The following is an 8,972-nucleotide window of genomic DNA, read 5'->3' on the forward strand; positions in this document are numbered from 1 at the left end:
TATATATAAATAAATATATATATATGTATATGTATATCTTTACAGTCAACCTGTCAAAGACACTGTCAAGTGCTGTGACTATTAAAAAGTGGAATCATTGGGTGTAAACGTTGGAGGGGAGCCCTGTGTGCGCCACTCGCCGCTGTGCAGTCGCTCGGGTTTGCCAAGGAGCTGTAGGCATTCAGGCAAACGCAGCACGCAGCACTTGAATCACTGTTTGTCTTACATTTCATGTTGTGTTTTTTTTTTTTTTTTTTTTCATTTTTTTCTGTCCAACCACACTTGTCCTGTGACATGTCATACCCCAATTGGTCGTCGCCAGTGGGAAGTGAATTTAAGGCCATAAAACTGTCAATGTGGAAAAAAATTCCCTGCACTTTGCCTGGAAATTGTGCCCTGTGTATTTTTATGTTGTTTTTGTTTGTCCTGGTCATTTCAGTGAAGGTGGTCCATGTGTTTCAGTACATTTCACTGGTTTGTCCTGGCTAGTATTACTCATGAAGGATGTTGTTGCAGTTGCAGACATCCATGCCTCTGTGTTACTCGCTTTTCAGCACATGGAGTGTCTTCTTTTGATATACTTTTGTATTTGTTATTGCTGCTAGAAAATGCCATAACCTATGGACTTGTATTTGTATATGGGTATTTACCATAAGGTGCTGGTATTCACTTTCAGGTTGGTCCACAGAGGCTTTTTTTTTCTCTTTTCCAAGTCTTAAATTTTAAAGGCTCTCTGTGTTTTTCCAACCGTTTGACACCTGGGAATACCTGAGCACAAGATACAAAGCCCAAAGCTTGCTGCCATTTATTGGAATTAGCAGTTACAGTTATCACTAGCAACATTTCTGTAAAGTTATCACACTTAACCACTCATTCCTGTATTAGCAGATGATTTGACCATATCATATGTATCGCTGGGGTTTATTATAGAGCTAGTAAACTTGACAGTTCGCTGGAGGTGCCCGAAAAGGGCGAGCCGATTCAGCATCGTGTAAGACCGGTGCTCAGAAGTCTGATTCTAGGTTTAATAACACTGTGGAAAGGGGGAGTCCTTTTTTAAAGTAGAATCAATTCACTAAAGGCCTTTTTATTCCACCTACATGCAAGCAACCGCAGCCTTGTGCAAACTCTTCGATATCCACCTTTTTAAAGATCTAGACTTGAACCTGAGAGACCTTAATACCCGAGAGTCGTGTGTGTGTGTGCGCCGCTTATACAGTGTCTGTTCAAACACACACCTGAGCCGTCACTCCTCCAACTGTCTGACTTCTACTACAATGACCTTTGAGTCCAATCCCTCAAGCCCATTGGCTCGTCCCTGCTTGACCAAAGATAACCCACATAGATCTGCCCCAGCGCCGTGTTTACTCTCCTCTGCGATAACGGCCGTGCCACAAAATCCCTCCCCTTTTTCCAAAAAAAAAGAAAGAAAAAAAAATCGTGCCACCACCTATGTAAAGTATTTGCAGTGTTGTGTGAGCGTGAACACTTGTGTGTTATGTGCCTTTTTACATCAAGGCAAGAAAAAGAACAGAAAAATGTCACACTTGCTAGTTTGATTGGTATTGCTTTTTTTTTTTTTATGTCACCCGGTGCAAGAGCAAACAAAAGTAATCAATGCTCTCTGTGAGCATGAAAAAAATCTCAGTATTATGTAAGACAAAGCAATACAGAGTTGTGTAAAATAAATTGTGGATGTTTTGTAAAGGGGCCACACAATATTTATGTATCTTATGTTTCCCTGAATTTGTGATTTTTGTTAGTTTCAGTCCTGTAGGAGTATTTCTTTTAGTGTGATTTAGTCATTTTTTTAAAAAAATATTCAGTCGAGCACATTTCATTTCTGATCATTTCAATTTTATTTTTTTCACACTGAAAAATACAAAAGAGTGTAAAAGACGGACCAGTATGTCACACTGCGAACAGTCAGAGCCCTGTAAAAATGTCTAAGAGTGTTTATGAATGGGTTATGATGTGGGTATTTGTGATGGATGAGAATGAGAACATGTGTGAGTTGACTTTGTGTTTGTGGAGCCAATGCACCATTTCTGTCAAACTGGAGTGATTTTTACTGGAAGGCTGATTATCTTGATGAATGAAGTAAAGCGAACATGCTGTGTAAACTATCTAGATGAATGAAGCCCTCCTTCAGGGATGAGCACTAGTGCCATACCATTATCCTGTTTATTATTTTGTTCCTTAATTTGCTCTTTGGTGTAACAGCCGCATCTCCCCATGACGATGTTCTCAAGTCACTAACAGAAGTTTCCTCTTGAGATAGACTAATTTGTTTTGCTGCTGAAAATGACAATCCCCCTTGTCATGTGAGGTGCAAAATGATTTCAAAGTAATATCCATTTTTAGTTTTGATAATTTACACTGCACAGATGTTTCTACAGTGCTTTTGTAAACATTTCTAGTGTATTTGCAAAAAAATAAAAGTTGCCGTCAAGTGCAAAGTTCACACGGTTGTCTGCTGTTTTTTGTTAAGTGTTTGCCATTAGAGGGTGAAATACAAATCCTATTAAAATTACTACAAGGAACTTTCATTTTGTGTAGATTTTAGCAGCCCCTGTGGATGAAAGCAGTAGCGTTTTCCAGGAATGAAGAATGCATTTCCCATGAGCGCCGCCGCCTCCTGTCGTAAAGATCTTGATCTGGCACTTGTTTTGGAAGGAAGTGAAAGAAAGAAAATACTACTTTTCTTAAACAGCTGTTTGCAGGACACATAGTGATGAGGTAATGTATCTATTTGTGGCTATGTTAGATTAATAACTGTAATATGACAATGGTGAAGCAAAGTAAAACTTACACCTAGTTTACATGTAAGGCTGCATTCACACCAAATCCGGCAATGTGGCACCTTCCCGCAGGGTTGTGTGGAGGTGTGTGTGTGTTTATTTGTGCTTTAGAACATAACCGCTGTGAAACAATCGGAAAATAACGTTTTCTTTGATTCACTGCTTTGTTCTCACTACCGCCGCTCCCTCTCTTCATTCACTCTCTAGCTCGCTCAACCACCGCTGCGCTCTCTCTGGTTTTCTTTGTGTCTTTTTAAAAATGAGTCAGGAAGACATACAACTAGCCTAACTTTACTTTTAATGAAGAGAATATCAATACTAAGAGAATATCCTTCCCTCATCCTGGTAACGTCTTTATATTCCCTCATGCTACAATGCTACATGTAATGTAAACAAAGGCTCAACAAACTGTAAATCATTTCGTCTGATGTCGCAGGGAATCTGACCCGGTGGCAGGAATTTAGAATAATTATATATAAATAACCAATCTTCTTGCTGATGGTCTTGTTTGCTTATGTTGGTCATATAGAGGCATCATGAGACTGTTTCATAACCAGTTAAAAGTTCCTTGTAGTTGCTTTAAGTATTGTACTTAAAGGGCAGGTTCACAGTTTTCACAAGAGTCTGTCTTAAAACAGCAGTCAGGAGCCCAAATTAACATTGAAACAGGTTTTTCTTGCTGTAATCATTCCTCCTGTTCATACTGACCATCAGAAGATCCCTTCATAATGCACTTACAATGTAAGTGATGGTGGACAAAATCCACAGTCCCTCTGTGCAAAAATGTATTTAAAAGTTTATCTGAAGCTAATATGAAGCTTCAGTCATCCAAATTAATCAAATCAAGTAGATATCCTCCAACATTAAAGAGTTCCTCTTATTGTTTCTATGCTTCCACCACAGCTAAACAGGAAAACATTGTTTGTACAGCGAGGAAAACCTCCTTCAGTGTTATTATGGACACTTGACTGTTGTTTAAAGAAAGAAAAAATGTGAACCTGTACTTAAAGTGTACTTAAAGTAAAATAAGAGGGAAATATTGTACTTTCTACTCCACTACATTTATTTGACAGTTTTAATTACTTTTCAGATGAAGATTTGACACAATGGATAATATAACAAGCTTTTAAAATACAACACATTGTTAAAGATGAACCTAGTGGTTTCCAACCTTTTTGGCTTTTGACGCCTTACATAAAGCAGTGTGTAGTTGAGGTCACATTTCACATGTCTATGAGTTGTTAACAGCTCCACCAAATAGTGATTTTTCCCTCTAAACTTCTCACATGGTTTCATTTCAATAAATGTTCAAATGATCCAATATTTCAACAAAAAAATCAAAAATTTGAGAAAAAGTCCAAAAACTGAAAACAGATTTGTGCATCAAAACTTTGTTTTTTCTTCTTGTCTCTCCCATTAATCATCTCATGACCCCTCAGATTTATCTGGTGACCCTTTGGAGGGGCCCGACCCCTAGGTTGGGAACCCCTTGACTAAACTATCTAACTGTATATAAAGTAGTTGAAACTAGCTCCACCTCCAGCAGCTACAACAGTAACATGCTGCTTACACATTGATGCTTCAGTATTAATAATCTAATGATGTCATATATAATAATATATCAGTCAGAGGAACCAAACCACTACTTTTACTGTAATACTTTAACTACATCAAGCTCAAAATACTTATGTACTTTTACTTAAGTAGGATTTTTCATGCAGAACTTTTACTTGTAATGGAGTATTTTTACATTGTTGTATGGGTACTTTTACTTCAGTAAAATATCTGAATACTTCTTCCACCTCTGGATTGAATTACAGTCTTGACGTGTTTTTGTTCTTTATACCGATGACTAAGCATTCACTTATGAGACCTTGTTACTTGTTATTTTTTTCCTGTGAAAAACTGAACAAACAAACAAACAAAGCTAAAAGAGCAAGGACTCAGCCATTGTAACATCCAGTAATCTCTTTCATTATGCAATGCAGCAACAAGATTTGTTATCAGAACAGGCCGTGACTCATCACTGTAATGAATTCTCCTGCATTTTAAACCCACATCTGAACTGGAACAAGTTCTGGCAGGTTTTCTATGTTCTTAAGCAGTACATTTCTGTCATTTATTTCAAACTGTACCAGGTAAATCCACACATCCACACAGGGGCATTACATGTAAACACAGCAACAGCCTTCTGTTCAGTTTTCTAACCTCGGGCGGTTTACATTCTCCCCGTCTGAACTCACATCATATGTTTCTGTCCGTGAGAAGATTGTTTCACGATCTACAGGCGTCAGCATTTACTCATGTGGCTCCTTCAGTTTATCCATTACATGTGCATTAATCACTTTTTTGGGGAGTTGACTAACCTTTCCGCTGACAGTACAACTCTTCTCGGCTGATTGCTTAATTCATTCTCATGTGAGTGTTTCCCTTTATTTTAAACTACAACAGGTCACTGAACCTTTTAACCCACTTTTGATATAATTGTGTGCCTTTGTGGTGTTGGATACTGTTGCCCAGCTACAAACTGTTATATACAATTAATCTATGTGTATCAACTCTTTCTAACATGGTCATATTTATATTGTTAGATAGTCTTTCATGTATGTAAATGAGTCATTTATTAACTTCTGTTTTCCAACTCGCTTCCTCAAATTGCCCTTTGATGGACAGATAAAGTATTTTTAACTGAACCACAACACATCGATTAATCTGTCAATTATTTTCTTGAATAATCGATTAATTGTTTTGTCTATAAAATGTCAGAAAAATGGTGAAAAATGTCGACCACTGTTTCCCAAAGACCAATGTGACGTCTTCAAATGTCTCCGACCAGCAGTCCACAGCATTAAAGATATTCAGTTTACTGTTATAGAAGATTAAAGAAACCAGAAAATATTCACATTTTAGAAGCTGGAACAAGAGAATTTTAGTATTTTTTATTTAGAAAATGACTCAAAACAATTAATCGATTATCAGAATAGTTGGTGGTTAATTTTCTGTCGATTCACTAATCTATTAATCGACTAATTGTTGCAGCTCTATTCTAAATTGAACAATAACAAACAATAAAAATGTTGTGTGGACAATACCTGCAAGACTTCATGTTAAATTTATAATAATTTATTATACTTCAGGTGCTGAATAACATAGAAATGTGCGTAAAATGAAACCCTAGATCCCAAAATTGTCAATTTAGTGCAATTAGTGTTTAATTGACTCAATATAGAGCATCGTATAGCTTCAATACGGCCCTAAAGTGAGCAGATACAGTGTAAAATATGTTGTCGGTGTTTCTCAGCAACACACAGTCTCCTCATGACCTTGTGCAAAAAGCTGGATATGTATACAAGTTGCAAACAGCTCAACAAAAGTGCTGTTCCCTTCTCCGACTCTTTATTTATTTATTTTTTGCACTTTTGCCTTTATCACATAGATGATAGTGAGGCGACAGACAGGAAACCAGGGGAGAGAGATGGATATGACAAGCAGCAAAGATCACTGGCTGGAATCAAACCAGAGACGTTGTTGTTATGTGTCATGCACAGTACACATTCAGTTACCAGGACACTCCCTGACTCTGTATTTTAGATATTTTATATCCAGTATTTCACAATAAATAAAGGACAGATAAGTGAAAAGTCAGAAAAAAAAAACCTGTGTCGCAAGAAAATGTTTTATTTCTCATCTCATGACCCCTCAGATTTATCTTGTGACCCCTTTGGGAGTGTCAGGAGCCGCCCTTCCTCCTGATTGGATATTGTTTATTGTGACTTTATTTTACAAGTCTGTAATTTCTTCAGTTTCCTAGAAGGTTTCCTGCAAATAACTTTGTTTTTTGTTACAAACTGCAGGTAAAATACTGTAGACACAGTGCTCAGTTGGTACATCTCTAATGAATTAAATCCAATGAACTAATAGTGTTACGTAAAAGGTCTTAAGTCAGCGCACAGAAGGTCAGCTGAACATGCGAAAATGCAAAATTTGTCTGCAGTCAAACACAGGATTCAACGTGCTATATATGGACAATAAAGTTTCCAATAATACATTTATATTTGGGTTTTAATGGTCTTTAAAGAAAAACTCTTTGTCAGCACATAAACTCTGCACAATAAACTAAAAACTGACTATAATAACAATCACAGAACTTCTATTTTCCTTTTAATTAACAACTTCTAGGAAACTTAATATAAAATTATTCAGAAATGACTGTCTCCTAAAATAAACCATTACTTTCCCCCATTTTTTCACACTTTGTTAAACACTTTTTAGATAAAAAAAAGATCTTAAAAGCCTCTTTTTGATCTTTTAGTGTGCAGGCCTTTTCTGGGGAGAAATCTATGGATACTTTTGGTGATATTAAGGCTCAAGTGGTGAAGACAAATGCTCCATGTGTCGTCAATACTGGAGAGTTTCAAAAGGCGTTGTGGGAATATAAAAAGCAAAAGGGTAGTAGGTGAGTCAGGTGAAATTAAAGTAGGCTATATTGCAAACATTTATGACGGCTGGAACACACTGAGCTTCACAAAGTAATAATATCTAAACAATGTTAATGATTCCCTTTAAGACCTCTGAAGCACTTCTAGTTACAGCGGGCGCTTTGAGATGCTCCAGTTGACTGATTCAAATGTCTTCATCAGGGTTGAGCTCCAGCAGCTTTACAACTGTAAGACCACCTGCAGACAATGAACAATAGACACCTCCTCCCCCTCCTCAACACAATGGAAAACTAGGTCTAACTGCCTTCTCTTTTGTCCCACTTGTCACCAGCGTGTGAGTTTTCATGTCAGGGGCGGTGGTGGCTGTATGTGAGAGGGCAGGCGGCAGCATGTCGGCCTCCAGCTCTGAGTGCTTGAAATGACGTTTTAAAGGATGAAGTTCAGACATAGAGAAGTGGACAGGATTAAACAAATAGTTCCACATTTCGGGAAATATTCACTCTCTTGCCGAGAGTTAGATGATATAGAGATACCAGTCTCTCATGTCTGTCTGTTAAAAATGAAGCCACAGGTTAGCTTAGCTTAGCATATCTATCATACATAGGTTTAATGTACGTTAAAGTGGTTTTGATCTTCTTATCTAACCTAGATAACTCCCAATATGTCAAACTATTCCTTTTATGAATATGTTTATATGATAACTGTCTTCACAAAGATTAGCCTCAGATGTCCTGATTTGTCAGGACATTACAAGACTTTGGTTTGTGTAATCTTTTAAAGGACAATTTCACAATTTATCTATCTATCTAATATGAAGCTTCAGTCATCCAAATGAGTCAAATCAAGTAGATATCTTTCAACATTACAGACTTTTTAGTGCCAAAGTTCCTCTTTTTGTTACTAGACTTCCACTGCAGCTCAACAGGGAAACACAAAGAGGGAATTTGATGCTAAAAAGACTGTAAATGTGGCAGATATCCACTTGTTATGACTAACTCAGACTGCTGGAGCATCATTTAAGCTTCAGATAAACTTTTAAATGTATTTTTGCAAAAAATGACTGTGTGGACACACTGTGGAATTTGTCCTCCATTATTTACATTGAAAGTGCATTTGAGGGGATCTTTTAATAGCCAGTATGAACAGGAGGAATGATTACAGCGAGGAAAACCTCTTTCACTGTTCATATGGGCACCTGACTCAAAAAATTGTGAACCTATCCTTTAAACACAAATTTGTGCAAACTGCAGGCAGCTCGAACAAGATATCGCCCACTTATTAGAAGATCATTTGATAGAGACACTATTGTCTCTACCAGACACGAGCTTAGAGAGATAACACAGTTAAAACTCTCGGAATTTCCATTGTTGCTGCAGCTGAAATACACGGTGTAGCGCCTCTGCTTGCTTTCCGTATAAATCCTTAATGAGTCATACTTTCAGCCAGTTATCCTGTGAATTATCATCTTTAAAATCACAGTGAGTAATTTTAAAACTGGGCTTATTGAGTTGACATCCAGACTAAACTGATATGTGACACCAAGTTAGTACTAAATGGTCTTTTGTGCCCCCTGGTGGTGATTATGACAGCCCTTAATAATTAGTTATTAGCAGCATGCACAGCAGTTGCATCATGAAATCATGTGTATGCAAAAGAAAACAAACAAATTAAAAGTAAATGAAACACTTGAGGCAGAAAATAGCAAATTATTTTAATGATCAGATCACTGAGT

Source organism: Thunnus maccoyii, chromosome 9, assembly GCF_910596095.1.
Source record: "Thunnus maccoyii chromosome 9, fThuMac1.1, whole genome shotgun sequence".
In the NCBI taxonomy this organism is placed as follows: Eukaryota; Metazoa; Chordata; class Actinopteri; order Scombriformes; family Scombridae; genus Thunnus; species Thunnus maccoyii.